Below are 18004 nucleotides of genomic sequence, written 5' to 3' on the forward strand. Positions count from 1 at the left end.
ACAAAGACAGTTATGTGTGCGGTTTAGGACACATGAGGGGACATTAATAAAGTAATGCTGTGACACATAGGGCCATGAGGGGAACCAGCATCATATGCTATATGTGTGTCATTCACACATATAGCATCTTATGCTGGCCCCCCTCATGGCCCAATGTGTCATAGCACACATCCCCCATAACAGTGCCAACCACAGATCTCCATAACAGTGCCAACCACAGATCCCCATAACAGTGCCAACCACAGATCCTTCATAACAATGTCATCCACAGATCCCCATAACAGTGCCATCCACAGACCCCCATAACAGTGCCATCCACAAATCCCCCATAATAGTGCCATCCACAGATTCCCTCCATAACAGTGCCATTCACAGATCACCTCCATATCAGTGCCATCCACAGATCCCCTCCATAACAGTATCATTCACAGATCCCCTCCATAACAGTGTCATCCACAGATCCCCTGCATAACAGTGTCATCCACAGATCCCGACCATATCAGTGCCATCCAAAGATCCCCTCCATAACAGTGTCATCCACAGATCCCCTCCATAACAGTGTCATCCACAGATTCCCTCCATAACAGTGTCATCCACAGATTCCCTCCATAACAGTGTCATCCACAGATCCCCCCATAACAGTGCCATCCACAGATCCCCCCATAACAGTGCCATCCACAGATCCCCCAATAACAGTGCCATCCACAGATCCCCCAATAACAGTGCCATCCACAGATCCCCTCCATAACAGTGCCATCCACAGATCCCCCCATAACAGTGCCATCCACATATCCCCCCCATAACAGTGCCATCCACAGATCCCCCCATAATAGTGCCATCCACAGACCCCCCATAACAGTGTGTCATCCACAGATCCCCCATAACAGTGTAATCCACAGATCCCCTCCATAACAGTGTCATCCACAGATCCCCTCCATAACAGTGTATCATCCACAGATCCCCCATAACAGTGTAATCCACAGATCCCCCATAACAGTGTGTCATCCACAGAACCCCCATAACAGTGTCATCCACAGATCCCCCATAACAATGTCATCCACAGATCCCCTCCATAACAGTGTCATCCACAGATCCCCTCCATAACAGTGCCATCCACAGATCCCCCATAACAGTGCAAATAGACCTCTAACACAAATCCCTTAAAATATTGCATCGCATATCGTTATTGCAATTTTTAGGGCCCTAATCGCAATCGCACAAAATTCCCATATCATGCAGCCCTACTACAGTATCACATTTATTAAAATTTCCCTCCTCTGTACCCCCATATAGTACAGCCCCCCCCCATGTGCCCCCATATAGTACAGCCCCCCATGTGCCCCCATATAGTATAGCCCCCCCTTTGTGCCACCATATAGTACAGGCTCTCCCTCTGTCCCTCCATATAGTACAGGCCCCCCTCTGTGCTGTCATATAGTACAGGTTCACGCCTCTGCCACCATATAGTACAAGCTCCCCCCTCTGTATCACCAAATAGTACAGACTCCCCTTCTCTGCGTCGCCATGTATGGACAAATAGTGGGCTCTATTACTGTGTGGGGCAATACACATTGGAAGTTTGTAAAGAGGTGGAGATGGTGCTGGAATGAGAAGCCTAAAATATTTGTCTTGCAGATTCTGCGGAGACAAGTGGTGGCCAGAAAAATAGATTTATTCCAATAAAAAGAAGACGTCACCTTTGATTCATTCTGAGAAGTCGCCCTGTGAGTCAATAAATATGCACTTTTAATCACTTACAGAGAATCTATGTAGTGCTAGTATTTTCCACTATATGGTCATATTGGTCTTTGTTTAGTGGATTTTATTTAGTTACAGTGTGGTGTTAGTATCCGGTCACTATGCATGAGTAATTGTAGTGGTCCTAGTGCACCTTGTATACTGGTATTATTGGAAATAATGGTCAGTGTTAGTGATGAGCGGGAGGTACCATATTCAATTTCGACGAAATTCGCTAGAATATTCGGCTCATATTCGTCGAAATCGAATATTCGTCATTATTCTAGTTATCGTGATTAATATGCGATTTAAATAATCGCGTATTGTAATTTTAACTTAAGGCAACTTTCCTATTGGTTTGATATCTAGAATTAGCTAAGATGAGGAATATGACAAATGTAATCGTCATATTCCTCAAAACGAAGATAACAAAATATTCTCCATCTTCGTTTTAGCTCCACTTCGGTAATTCTAGCAATCAAATAGGAAAGTTGACTATAGAGACAGCTGTGTTTAATTCGCTATGCGATTATATTACTTTGCTTTTTTTTTATAAATGGAATAATTATAATAATTATCAAGTATTATAATTATTCGATTTATCAAAAAAAAAAAAAGCAAAGTAATATAATCGCATAGCGAATTAAACACAGCTGTCTCTATAGTCAACTTTCCTATTTGATTGCTAGAATTAGCAAAGTTGACGAATATGGAGCTAAAACGAAGATGGAGAATATTTCGTTATCTTCGTTTTGAGGAATATGACGAATACATTTGTCATATTCCTCAGCTTCGCTAATTCTACCAAGCCAAACATACTAAACCAGGTCTAAATTGAAATCGCAATGCGATTACTTCAAGTTATATTAATCACATTGCGATTTCAACTTAATTCTCACATCCGACAGTACATTCTAGTATGGAGGCGTTCCCATGGTGATGGTGACGCTCCATGCGCTTGGAAGACGGCAGAAGCGGCAACGGGCACTGACTGGAGCAGCCAGGAAGCCAGGAATCCTGAGAACAGGTAAGAACTACCTTTGAGAAGTGGGAAAGAAGAAAATATAACAATAAAAAAAATGTATATTCGAAATAACGAATTTATAGCGCTATATTCGAAATATTAGCGAATTAACGAAGTGCCGATATTCGCTAAAAAAATTCGCTATTCAAATATTCGCACTCAACACTAGTCAGTGTACAGGATTTGGTCAGTAACAGTAGGATGGTAATATGTATGGTGATAATATTTCTTCTTGTATACTGGTATTAGTGGTAACATTGGTCTCAGTATACAGGATTTGATCAGTAACAGTATAATGGTGATATATATGTGTAAAACTTTTTCTTAACATACGTAAACACTTTTAGTGCTGTTGGGGGGTTAATCAGACACTTAAGCATGTCTACTAGTGACTAGTGACTCGTGCCGCCCGAGCCGTACAGAGCGGGACACAGGCCGGAAGAGGCCTGCATCGCATCGCTGCCAAGGAGGTAAGTGTTTATTTTTTTTGTGTACAATACTGGTGGCTACTGGCACATAATGGAGGTTTCTGGCTTTTGGCACATAATGGGGGTCTCTGGCTACTGGCACATAATGGGGGTCTCTGGCTACTGGCACATAATGAGGGTCTCTGGCTACTGGCACATAATGGGGGTCTCTGGCTACTGGCACATAATGGGGGGGCTGTAATTACTGGCACATAATGGGGGGCGCTGTCATTACTGGCACATAATGGGGGGGCTGTCATTACTGGCACATAATGGGGGCTGTTATTACTGGCACATAATGGGGGCTGTTATTACTGGCACATAATGGGGGCTGTCATTACTGGCACATAATGGGGGCTGTAATTACTGGCACATAATGGGGGGCTGTCATTACTGGCACATAATGGGGGTCTGTCATTACTGGCACATAATGGGGGGCTTTCATTACTGGCACATAATGAGGGCTGTCATTACTGGCACATAATGGGGGCTGTCATTACTGGCACAATGGGGAGCTGTTATTACTGGGACATGATGGGGGGCCTGTTATTACTGGCACATGATGGGGGCCTGTCATTACTGGAACATAATGGGAGGCTGTCATTACTGGCACATAATGGGGGCTGTCATTACTGGCACAAGGGGGGACTGTCATTACTGGCACATAATGGGGGCTGTCATTACTGGCACAAGGGGGGACTGTCATTACTGGCACATAATGGGGGGCTGTCATTACTGGCACATAATGGGGGCTGTCATTACTGGCACATAATGGGGGCTGTAATTACTGGCACATAATGGGGGGCTGTCATTACTGCCACATAATGGGGGCTGTCATTACTGGCACATAATGGGGGGCTTTCATTACTGGCACATAATGAGGGCTGTCATTACTGGCACATAATGGGGGCTGTCATTACTGGCACAATGGGGGGCTGTTATTACTGGCACATGATGGGGGGCTGTTATTACTGGCACATGATGGGGGGCCTGTTATTACTGGCACATGATGGGGGGGCTGTTATTACTGGCACATGATGGGGGGCTGTTATTACTGGCACATTATTGGGGGCACTATAGGGGCATCTACTGAGGCCACAAAGAAGGGTTGTTTTATATGGGGGTCTCTGTACAGTAGAATTTTATACTGGGACACATTATGGTGGGTACTATGAGGAAAAGGGGAGAGGAGTACTATGGGGTCATCTACGGGGGCACTAAGAAGGGGTATTTTATACTTGAAAATTATGGGGGACACTGAGGCATCTACTGGGGCATTTTATACTCGTACATTATGGGGGGCACTAGGAGGAAGGGGGGAGAGGAGCACTAGGGAAGCATTTACTGGGGGCACTATATAGGGGTATTTTATACTGGCACATTATGTGGGCACTATGGGGACATTAGCTCAACTGGGGGCATTACAAGGGGTATTTTTTGCACTGTCACATTATAAGGAGAATTATTTCTACTGGGGGGCATTATGGTGGGCTTTATTACTCCCCCATGGTATGACCCCCTAGTAGCAGCACCAGCCTCTCCCTGCTCTGCTATCCCTCTGCCTCTTCTCCAAATCCTTATTATGAAATCTTTCTCATTAGGATAAAACACAACATACGCTCCGCCGAGCCCCCGGCCAAGTGTTGAAGTGGCGTCCGAGATCCCCAAGGGCCAAGCCAAGTAATTGTAAGTTTTTATGTGAAATATGTTTGTTATACACATATAGCCTACACTGTGCCCCACAATATACAGTATACCGCTACACTGTGCCCCACAATATACAGTATACCGCTACACTGTGTAGTCTGTTCTATAAGCACCATTGTTTTGTGGCGGCGGACAGAAAATAATCTGGAAGTGCCCCTCCTGAGACCAGGCTCTGGATCTGCTACTGCACAGCTCATGCGTTATTATACTTTGTGATAATGAATATGCCCCTCCCCTTCATTACATTCTCAGAAACAAGCAGAGCATGTATGTCAATAAAATTATGCCCCCCTCCCTGGAAAAATTTCTGCGGACGCCCATGGTAACAGTATGGAAGCTTGGTAAATGAAATGTCATGCTTCTCTACCCCCTAGCATGATGCTGAGTTCATACACACTTTTGTTTTAGCAAGTATCTTTTTTTTTGTGATTGCCATATTGCTATGTCTGGCCATGCTGAGAGTTGTAGTTCTGCAACAGCTGGAGGCATCCTGGTTGGGAAAAGCTGGTCTACTGTGATAATATAAACAATAGGGGTTCTACAAAAGAGCTATCGTGGGGCAAAGTTCATATTCGTGTTTACACACGTGTTTTAAAATGAATGCTTTTGCCTTTTATAAACAAGTAAATAATGACGCAATGCTGTGGGGCTGGTGTGCAACTTTTTCCAGGGCTGGTTTTTATCCCCAGTCCGGCCCTGTGTGGCGCTGCATTAATGTTTTCCAAGTATGTTTTAAACAGTGCGGCTGGAGGGAAGGGGTTAGATTAAAGGGGTTCTGCACTTTCATTTAACTGATGATCTATCCTCTGGATAGATCATCAGCTTCTAATCGGCCGGGGTCCGACACCCGGGACCCCCGTTGATCAGCTGTTTGAGAAGGCAGCGGCGCTCCAGTAGCGCCACGGCCTTCTCACTGTTTACCGCCAGGCCGCCCGCCCACTGACATCACGACTTGTATCAACTAGAGTGGGCGCGGCTTCAAGTAAATTTTTTTTTTTTTATTTTTTTTTTTTTTTTTTTTTTATCGCTAATATCGTCACTTCGAGAATTTGCGAATATTACGAATATAGTGCTATATATTTGTAATGATGAATATTTTTTTTTTTTTCTCCCAGTACACATCAAATGATAATCCCTCCCTCCTTCTAGCTTGTGGGCCAATGAGAAGGCTTTGTCACAGCTTTGCAACATCCCTGGCAACCAATAGGAAAGTTACCTGCCCCTTCACTATATAAATTACGACACTCCCCAGCAACCATTTTGTGGAGTTTCATGTGAGAGAGATAGGAGCTTGAATATTGTCCTGTGCTTTTTCAAAATACATTTCAAATCGCATATAAAAAATCCTGATAGTTAGTGTTAGATATGCAGCGTCCCACTTGTGTACGGGGGCACTGCAAAGTTTGTCGTATTCATGTTATTTGCATGTTTCTGTGACTTAGCAGTAAAATCCCTGTTAACAGGCTGTCAGGGGCACTACATTCCACCACTAGATGGGGATAGCACCAAAGTCTATATATACCACAGTTCAGGCCTAGTTAGGGGTTGGTTGGAGTAGTTGGAGTGGAAGGAGCTGGAGTGAGGAGCAGGGGGGAAGGAGAGGACCCCCCTCCTCTCAGCTCTCTCTCGGGCTCCACGGCCCAGAGGAGACAATTCGTTGTCTCAATTGTCAAGCCAAGAAACAGGCAGAGGTGGGACCTTCTTCTACCGTCTACTCTTCTGGAGTGCCAGGTGACTTTATCATTTCTATGTGATAGACAAAGGAAGGACAATAGCCATTATACTAGGCTTTAGGCGCCTTTGTACCAAGGTGAAGGTTTATTAGCTTCTGGCAGCCTCACCGTTAATTCAAAGACAGACAAGCCATCTGTTGTAGCACTTGTGTGTAGAAGATAAAGACCTAAACCACCGTTACTGAGATTAGAATAAGGCAAAGAGCTAAGTACCAGTGAGAAGAGTGTACACTGTAGCAAGACTTGAGGACCACACATAAAGCCTGTTATAAGGGATTTACAGTATTCAAGCTCCATATACATGAGACTGTTTGTTTATATTTGAATGTAAATTTGCAGTGAGCCAGACTGACAGGGGAATTAAATGTGAGGTCACGGTGTAAGCAATAGATGGGCCGAGTTACATATAGTTCTGGTTACTCATGGTTATGTTGTCCCTGGGCAGGCTCGCATAAGTGATGAGGAGAACGGCACAAGGATTCTCCGAGGCACACTCTGGTGTAAGGGACACAGGCCAGATGGTGGTTCTAGGTGCCCTTGATGGTCTGTATTAATGTGCCTATGGCACGGTCCCTTATAGTAGTGACGCCAGTACTTTTTATGATGGTACAACCATTTTTTGTAGTGTTAACTGAAGAATTGGAGACTGAGACAAGGATGGTGCAATCCAGCTTATAACTTTAACTGAACGTTGCTCCTGATAACGGTTACATCCAAGAATAAAACATCTCTAGTACATCCAGATATGAAATACAGTTTCTTTAAAGGGGTTATCCCATCATAATGATCACTGTTAAATCTGTTAATGATTTGACAGTGATCATTTTTGTAAATATACTTTATTAACAAATCCCCACCGATTAGGATAAAATTCATACCCACTTACCTGATTGTTGTGACTCGGTCTCCCCTGGTTACGACCACTGTTCTTCTTGAAAAGCCGGAAGGTCGCGCTTGCCCAGAAGACGACTCCTTTTCTCCCGGCCGGTCCGCTTGCTGTTCTGAACGCGCACGCTGCCGCGCATGCGCGACAGTGACTTCTTCCCGGCCAGAATAGTACAGAGCTGCGAACGCGCACGCCGGCTCTGTAGGAATAAGTCACCATTGCGCATGCGCGGCGGCGTGCGCATTCATTCCAGCGCGCGGCACGGCCGGGAGAAGACTTCAATCAAGATGAAGCCCGCCCCCAGCCAGAATCCAGGAAGTGAACGCGCGGTGGCAGCAGGTAAGTATAGAAACGCTAAGTGGGATAACCCCTTTAAGACGGACAAACAGAGGTAAAGCTGCAAGAGGTCCACTGCTTACAGGTGTGATGTCTGCCTCTCAGGCTATTAATGATATGAGTTTTATGACTACTGGTAGAGGACTTCTACGCTGGTCCCTGTTATCCCAGTGCAGGCCAGGGAGGCTGCCGGAGGCTGGTAAATCCTTCACAAGGTCCTAAGGTGTGTATAGTGATGGCCGTAACCCTTTGGGTCTCTGTTTCTTTAGTGCTTTCTGGATTAATATCCTTTTCTGAAGCTAAACTTCTAGCTGATGTCCACTAACTCTTAGGCCACCCTGCAAACAGAGGCTCTGCCAGCAACACCACTACCTGGGTCACCAAGCATCTCCACAATGTCCCATGGAAGCGTTCAGCTCTCCATCTCCCAAACACTGGAGCGGAAGAGGAAGTACCCCCTACCCACTTGCGATCCCTGGCCCTGAATGCCAGCATTTTAAAATTAATATCCTTTGAAATGCTGACATTCCGTCTGGTGAAGACGGAGAGTTTTAAAAGCCTTATGGAGGTGGCAATCCCACAGTATGTCGTGCCCAGCCGCCACTACTTTTCCAGGCATGCCATCCCTTTTCTTCACAACCAAGTCGGGAACAAAATCAGGTGTGCACTGCGCAACGCCATCTGTGGCAAGGTGCACCTCACTACGGATACGTGAACCAGTAAGCACAGTCAGGGACGTTATATCTCCATAACAGCACACTGGGTAAATGCTGTAGCCGTTTGCCGCATGTCCTTCCACCACCGAGGATTGAAGGGCGCTTCAGTTTGCCTCCTGTTGCTGCCTCCTCCTACTCCGCTTCCTCATCCTCTACCGCCTCCTCATCCGGTCAGCGTAACACCTTCAACACCAACTTCAGCACAGCCAGGGGTAAACGACAGCAGACAGTTTTAAAACGTATCTGTTTGGGGGATAAAACCCACACCGCGCAGGAGCTGTGGACGGGCCTTGAACAACAGACCGATAAGTGGTTGGTGCCAGTGAGCCTTAAGCCTGGCCTGGTGGTGTGCCATAATGGGCGAAATCTCGTAGCAGCTCTGGGACTAGCCGGTTTGACGCACATCCCTTGCCTGGCACATGTGCTGAATTTGGTGGTGCAGAGATTCCTTAAATATTACCACGATATGTCAGAGCTGCTGCATAAAGTGCGGTCCGTCTGTGCACGCTTTCAGCGTTCTCACTCTGCTGCTGCTCACCAGTCAGCGCTGTAGCGTAACTTCCTGCTCACCACCTCATATGCGACGTGCCCACAAGGTGGAACTACACCTTGCACCTGCTGGCCAGACTGTGCGAGCAGCAGCAGGCGATAGTGGAGTTTCAGCTGCAGCACGCACAGGTGAGTCGCTCTGCGGAACAGCACCACTTCACCACCAATGACTGGGCCTCCATGCAAGACCTGTGTTCCTTGTTGTGCTGTTTCGAGTACTCCACCAACATGGCCAGTGCCGATAACACAGTTTTCAGCATTACTATCCCACTTTTATGCCTCCTTGAAAAAACGCTGCTGGCGATGATGGAAGAAGATGTGGCACAGGAGGAGGAGAAGGAGGAAGAGGGATCATTTTGTAGGGTTTCCGGTCATTAACAAGTGGCTCAAAGGGTGGGTTCCTGCACCCACAAATGCCAGGTACACAATTGTGCAGCCAGGGCACAGTTCTGGAGGATGACGAGGTGGAGGAAGAGGAGGAGATGGAGGAACCTTGTTCACAGCAGGGTGGCACCCAGACCGCTCACAGAGGACAGCTTTTCGTTGCCTTTGGGCAGCCTGGCACACATGAGCGATTACATGCTGCAGTGTCTCCGCAATGACCGCCGAGTTGCCCACATTCTACCTTGTGCTGATTACTGGATGGCCACTCTGCTGGATCCCCGTTTCAAGGGCAACGTACCGTCATTATTTCCGTCACTGGAGTGTGATCGTAAGATGCGCAAGTACAAGCGCACAGTGGAAGCACAAGGCAAAGGAAAAGGAAGAGGTCCCCAACGCAGCTGGGGCACAGCCAGCACCTCAAAAGGCAGGTATAGCATGGCCAAAATGTGGAAAAGCATTGTCAGCACGCCACAACAACCAGTACCACTAGCTGATATGGAACATCTTAGCAGGAGGCAGCATTTTACCAACATGGTGGAGCAGTATGTGTAAACACGCCTACACGTACTGAATGACGGGTCTGCCCACTTCAACTTCTGGGTCTCCAAATTGGGCACATGGCCTGAGCTTGCCCTTTATGCCTTGGAGGTGCTGGCCTGCACTGCAGCCAGTGTATTAGCTGAGCGTGTGTTTAGCACGGCAGGGGGCATTATCAGAGACAAGCGCAGCCGCCTGTCCACAGCCAATGTGGACAAGCTCACGTTCATTAAAATTAACCAGGCATGGATCCCACAGGACTTGTCTGTACCTTGTGCAGAATAGACATGTATACCGGCCTTACCCAGCCATTGTTATACAGTCCTGATCAAAAGTTTAAGACCACTTGAAAAATGGCAAAAAATCATATTTAGCATGGCTGGATCTTAACAAGGTTCCAAGTCGAGCTTCAGCATGCAACAAGAAGAAATAGGAGTGAGACAAAACATTTTTTGAGCTTTCAGTTTAATGAAAACAACGAATAAACTGAAACAGGCTGTTTTTCAGCTGATCAAAAGTTTAGGACCACACCTCCCAAAAAAAAACTAACCCCCCCCAGAAAAACAGAAATCCAACTTCCAAACATGAATTCAGTAATGAGTAGCTCCGCCGTTATTGTTTATTACTTCAAAAATTAGTTTCGGCATGCTTGATGCAAGCTTTTTCCATGTGGTGAGTGGGAATATTTCTCCAAGTGGTGAAGACAGCCGCACGAAAGCCATCTACTGTCTGGAACTGTTGTCCATTTTTGTAAACTTCCCTTGCCATCCATCCTCAAAGGTTCTCAATTGGATTTAGATCAGGGGAACACACAGGATGGGCCAAAAGAGTGATGTTATTCTCCTGGAAGAAGTCCCTTGTCCTGTTGACATTGTGTACTGTAGCGTTGTCCTGTTGAAAAACCCAGTCGTTACCTCATGGCCTTCAGTCATGAGGAATGCTCTCTGCGACATCTGGACATAGCCAGCGGCTGTTTGACGCCCCTGCACTTCCTGAAGCTCCATTGTTCCACTGAAGGAAAAAGGACCCCAGACCATTATGGCGCCCCCTCCACTGTGGCGCGTAGAAAACATCTCAGGTGGGATCTGATTGTCATGCCAGTAACGTTGGAAACCATCAGGACCATCAAGGTTAAATTTTTTCTCAGCAGAGAATAAAACTTTCTTCCACCTTTGAATGTCCCATGTTTGGTGCTCTCTTGCAAAGTCCAAATGACCAGTTCGGTGGCATTCAAGGAGACGAGGTCTTTGAAGACTTTTTTTGTTTTTGAAGCCCTTCAGTCTCAGATGCCGTCTGATGGTTATGGGGCTGCAGTCAGCACCAGTAAGGGCCTTAATTTGGGTCGAGGATCGTCCATTGTCTTGACTGACAGCCAATTGGATCCTCCGGCTCAGTGCTGATTACATTTTTTTGACTTTTTTGTTCCATAACCCTCAGGATCGTTTAAGAAATTCCAAATGACTGTCCTACTGTGTACCACCTCAGCAGCGATGGCGCGCTGTAAGAGACCCTACTTATGCAGTTCAACAACCCGACCACATTCAAAAAGGGAGAGTTTTTTTGCCTTTGCCATCACAACGTGTGACTACCTGACAGAAAATGACAATAAATCCACATCTTTGCACAGATTTGGTCCTTAAGCATGTGGTCCTAAAATTTTGATCAGCTGAAAAACAGCATGTTTCAGTTTAATCGTTATTTTCTATTAATTAAATGCTCAAAAAATGTTTTGTCCCACTCTCATTTCTTCTTGTTGCTACTTGGAAACTTGTTAAGATCCAACAATGTAAAATATGATTTTTTGCCATTTTTCAAGTGGTCTTAAACTTTTGATCAGGACTGTACTACAGCGCAATTGTTGTATTTTTTATATGTCCCACTCTTTTGGGGTGCACACGAATAAAATAAAAATAAATTAAAAACCAAAAACCAGTGTTCGCTACCTCTTCCTCCTCCACCGCCGCTTCCACCTACACCACTACGTCCACCGCCTCCTCAAACTTATACTCCATATGGACCTCCACCTCATAAATCAATTCTATTTATTTTTTTAATTTGTATGTATTTTATTTTATGTTATTTCACTAATTGGTTTGTTACATTTTCGGGTGAAATTCACCAATTTTTGGCTGTGATAGACCCCTGCTCTACCTAGTAGACAGATTAATACATTTCACAAATTTTTCTGTTTCATTCTTGGGTTGACATTTTACAATTTTTGACGTGAATAAACCCCTGCTCTGCATAGGTGACAGGGACCGAAATTTTTAAAAATAATCTGTTCCATTTGTGGGTGACATTAACCAATTTCTGGCGATGAAAAATCCCTACTCTGCAAAGGTGACAGGGACTTAAATTTCTAAAATTCGCTTTAATTGGACCTTTCCTTTGATCCTTCTGCTTTAATAACATTTCCCATATTTCCGCTCGATGAAAATTAAATTTGATGCATTTATCTCCCTTGGATGTGGTCTCTCTTTCTCACGCTCCCTCTTTGGCGTGGAACTCTGATTCGCCAATAACCATGATCAACATGGTAGGTTTAGAAAAGAACATCCAAAGTTGATAAAGAAGATATCCAAATGGATGGTGGACGTCACAGGGATGTGCGATCAGGCAGAAGTTATCTAGAGTCAACAAAGCGGCAGCAGGGCCTCTCCTGTCTGACGTTACCTAATCCAAAATACCGCATTGACATTCCCTGTATGGTTAAAAATGTTTATAATTAATTCTTCAAATAACAGGGCATCTTAAGAGTCCTGTATTGTTATTTATCGTCACTACCTCCTTGCAAATGCCTACACGAACTGACTGATGGGTCTGCCCCCTGCAACTTCTGGGTCTCCAAATTGGGCACATGGCCTGAGCTTGCCCTTTAAGCCTTGGAGGTGCCAAAGTCTGCCCTGCGGCCAGTGTATTGTCTGAACGTGTGTTTAGCATGACTGGAGGTTATATTTCCCAATGTTTTGGGGTGTACCCTAATTAAAAAATATATAAATAAATTTAAAACCAAAAAGCAGTGTAGACTATCTCCTCCTCCTCCACCACCGCTTCCACCTACACCGCCACATCCACCGCCTCCTCGACCTCGTACTCCATATGGACCTCGTCGTCCTAGATCAAGATTATTATTTTTTATTTGTACGTATTTTATGTTATTTAAAGTCATTTCCCTATCCACATTTGCCATGCTCTTAACCACATTATGATGCCATTTGCAGCCCTCTAGCTCTTTCCATGTTCGGGTCAAGTTCGGTCCCGAACTCAAACTTTTTTTCTAAAGTTCGGCCGAACCCGTCGAACCCGAACATCCAGGTGTCTGCTTAACTCAAATTATTAGTCCAAATTGATTGTTCTTCAAGCACGTCATGTGCATAAGAAGTACAACGCATCAAAAAGACTTTTCTTTGAAGACACGAGAGGAAGCTTTTCCAGTCACATAAGAACATATCTCATTACTGAACTGAAACTCCTATCTGGGAATCATGTTAGATATTGTATACAGGGATAACCTTATCAACAAAACTCAGTTTAGCTTTTAAACCAGGATAAACTAATGTTACTGTTGGAAGAAGATTGATTTCACATTCTCGAATTTTACAATTTGGCATGTTTACCAAGTTATGGTCATACTGCCTAACACATCGTACTGTCATAAGGTATACTTTCTACTCACTGTGGCTGAGAAGAAAACTTAGTCATAATATGATTCATTAACTGATGAGTATAACTCTCACTTTTTCAGTGTTTCAGCTCAACAAACCAGTCATTTTTACTTCCATAGAAACTAATATGAATCGGACAATATGTGGACGACCATGTCATTTGAATAGACTGCTAAAAAGTAGGGACTTTCTCAAAAAAAAGTTTCAGGTATTAAGCAGCATCTAATACATATAATACACAAAATCAGTGGCGCACATAGAGAAGTAAGGGCCCCATAGCAAGGATCAATCCAGCCCCCCCCCCCCCCCCACAGGATAGAAGGGTTTCGGTTGCTGTCTAAACCCTTTTTAATGACCCTTGGGCCATTTTTCCACTACTTCATTTGCTAAAAGTTCTTTCTTTAGAGGGTAGAGTCCTGACCAAGTTTTCACTTCCAGTAGAAAAGGAAATAATCCCAACTAAGTCTGGGTCACGTCTTGCCCTGGGCCCCATGGCAGTCGCTTTGTCTGCCGCTATGGTAGTCACGCCCCTGCACATAATAGATGGAAGTCAGACTAATCTGATAATTTCAGAGGAATTGCTCTTCCAGCTCTCCCTCAACATGAAATGGATTTTAATATGTCTAGCGTTTGTTTTCCAATGGAGATCAGACACTGCTGAAAGTGTCTGGCAGCCACTAATTACTCTCTCCACATTGAAATTAAATATGCATGCTCAGAAGTGCTCACTGACTGATCTTTACTCTTTACATTCCAGATTAAACATGACACAATATGGTTATATCTCACACAAGTTATATGCAGTCTCTGTTACGTGTACATATTAAACCTTATATTTAAAGGGGCTGGACAGTAAACACTGACGAGCAAAAGGGTAACAATGTTTTGAACTTTTTACTTTCAGGCCCCATATCTCACCATCCACTACAGCTTCAAACGTGAGACTACTATCATTTTATAGACAGTCATCTTGGCTATTTCATACATAAATTGGACTTGCAACTATATAGCGTATGATTAGTTATGCAGATTCTTATGTAACTGCAAAAGTTTGAAACATTGTTACCATTTTGCTAGTCAGTTTATACCTACTTTAATGTGTAGCATATAGTAATGCATGCAATTTACTAATATAAACTTATTACCAGTGTAGTAATGATCTTCAAGCCATGACTGATAATCACACCTACTGGTATGGCAAATGGCCCCTGACATGATAAAATAAAAACTGTACTGATTATTAATGTAGTTATGAGGTTAGAAGGGTTGAAGAACCTCCAATGTCATCATGACAGGTCCTTCACTCAGTGAGATTATAGAGGAGAAGTACAGAAGCGACACCTTCCTTCCACCTTTCAACTCCACAGTCACTTCTACTGCTCTTGCCAGCCTGCGAGGGATGAAAAACTGAAATGTGGACAATACTGCTGCCAGTGGGGGCGCAAGGTGACCATGGAATAATACTGCTGCCAGTTGAGGAGGGGGTTGCTTAGGAGGACAATGTTGCTCCCAGTTGGGAAGGGGTGGTCGAGGCACAATGCTGTTGGGAGGGGGTATTCTGTGTTGCACTGTAGTAGTTATTTCACAGATATGTTGAGAACTAAAGATTTTTTTATTAACGTAATTGGTTGTGTTTTCCCATAACCCTTGTTGCTGTCCTATCTTCCAGTCACTCATGTTGACCTGTTTTATGATTGTGTCATTCCAAAGAGTAGTATTATTTTACTTTTTGTACTTTCTCTATTAATGGTAAATTTTTGGAAAAATTAAACTTCTGGTATCTGTAAAAGGAATGTCATCTAGCTTTTGATGGGCTTTCCCAAACACTGTAAAAACAACTTTTGTTCCACGGGAGGTAACCGCATAACACCAGCTAGGTAGCCGCATAACACCAGCTAAGTGCAGGCAGCTGTGTCTCTTCTGCTATTAGAAAGAAAAGTGAGATCTAGCAGGACCACGCTTGGACAGTGAAATCTCACGGGGAGGGTCTTTTGAGAGCAAGTACTGCCCTCAGAATGTTTTCTGGCGGTGATGGGTGTGGGTCATAGTGGCTCCATAGCAGCATCAACGTCTATTGGGAGGTACCCACATCTCTCTCAGGATGCCTAAAAAAGCTCAAGAAACTGGTCCCCATTCTCCTCAACATCTTCCTCGGATGAAGAAATAATGCAATTCAAAAGCACTGAGGAGAATTCTCTTCAGACATGTGGAACACCTTGTTTGAGGTATAAGTTAGGGGCTAAAAAAAAAAAAAAAAAGTTTTTTTTAATAATAAATGTAACACCTGCCCAGGAAAATAAAATGCATTTCAGCAATATACCTCACAGTAAGTCACTGAAAATTTAAACCTACTTTAAAACTTAACTTTTATATAAGATGATAATTAAAATAAATCCCACAAGACAATATATGTTTTGGATTGCTGCAGATGATTATCTAGTGGAGTACATAGGCAGGGTATGCAGTACCTAGGACATATAGATAACACACTGAGTCATATATGACCACTCACGGTTGAGACGTATAATACTATGGACATCTGTGCTGGATCCGGTTCAAGGATTCCAAAGCTCCTTGTCTTCTATTCTTTTGCTCAGGCTGTGAATGTAGTCCTTTCACTGCAGATGTTCCAGGGGGTTCAAGAGGAAAAAAATGAGGGAGATCTGGCCATATAATACTAAGGGTCCCTACCTAAAAGTGGAGAAAACCCCCACCTAAATGCGGAGGTATCACCCCCTGTTGGTGCGACCCCACTTATCGATGACTGACCCTGGAAAGCTGACCCTAAAAAACTTTTACTCCCAAAAACAACCCGACACGTTTCTTCTGTCACAATTCTGTGGCAGAATCATCAGGGGATAAGAATGATGAATGAGTGGCCTAATAGCCAAAAACTGGATAGTAGTGCTGGTCTTCCCAGGTAAGTAAATTGTAGTCCAGACTTATACCTTGCACTGCTGCTGATAAATACCCCATAAATCAATTGATAACCCCTTACCGGCGTGTGCATTCTGGCGTGCGTTCCAGGCGGAGCCATCTTCCGCAGTTAGAACGAGTGGTGGAATGCAACTGATGTCATCACCAAGCGTCCCGGAAGTGCATCTGTTTAATCAGAGACAGTGCTTCCTGTGCGTGAACCGCATCTGGAACGCAGATCCGGGCGCAGGTCATGTGCGCATTACATCGGCAGGAAGTGGAAGCACCTTTAGACAGATGGAACGCATATGAACCGCAAACCGAATACATGTCTTGTAATTATTGCAAACCATTACAGGAAATTAAGTTTGCATATAGATAAGTAGTTAGTGCTTCGTTGGAATATACGGTTCATCATGTGAATGCTTATTTATAAATATTGGCCAAATCTAAATACATATAGACGGGGATAGGTGATCAGAGGGAGAAAGATGATTGTGTATTTATTCCCATCAGTCAATCCAATGGTTCCCTAAATCACCCCAGGATCAAAGTTATTAAACCTTTTTTGGTTAGATATAAATCATTGTTTCCAACGGATCAATTCATATTATATATATATTATGTACACAGAGGTATTTTGGTAAACTCCTAAAAAGCAATGACGAACAGAGAAGTCAAATAAAACATCCAAAAGAGAGGATCTCATTGAGGCCCAGTGGACTCACAGTTTTTAGTCTGTGAGTCCACTCCACCTCCTTCTGCAGAATCCTCCTGTTGAGCTCCCTACATCTAGGTGAAGGGCGAACCACCTCCACCACACAAAAGCTAATTGCCTTATCATTGCCATCATGGAAGATGCGAACATGTCTGGCGATGGCTGTATCTTTTTTATTCCTTATGTCGCCCAAATGGTCCCCAATCCTTCTTGTGAACTCTCTTTTTGTTTTTCCTACGTACTGTAGTCCGCAGGTACAATTAATCAAATACACCACCCCTGTAGTTTTGCAGTTGGCGAAGACCCTACTTGTGTATGTCTTATTGGCTGTGTTACTAGTAAAGCTTTTGGTTTGATGAATAAAAGGACAAGCTATACATGTGCCACAACGGAAGGTACCAGTGGGTCTTCTGTCTTGGGATGGGAGTATAATGGCTGTGAATAAATCAGTCTCCAAGGGATCTTCCCTTTCTATATGTTATGGCTGGGTACATAGGGAGCATGTCTCCTATATCTGGATCTAGACAAAGCATCTCCCGATATTTTTTCAAAATGTCTCTGACCTCCTTGTTACAATTGTCGAAAGTTCCTATTATACGAAAAGTTGGGTCTTTTTCCTTCTCTATTCT

Source organism: Bufo gargarizans, chromosome 7 (genome assembly GCF_014858855.1).
Source record: "Bufo gargarizans isolate SCDJY-AF-19 chromosome 7, ASM1485885v1, whole genome shotgun sequence".
In the NCBI taxonomy this organism is placed as follows: Eukaryota; Metazoa; Chordata; class Amphibia; order Anura; family Bufonidae; genus Bufo; species Bufo gargarizans.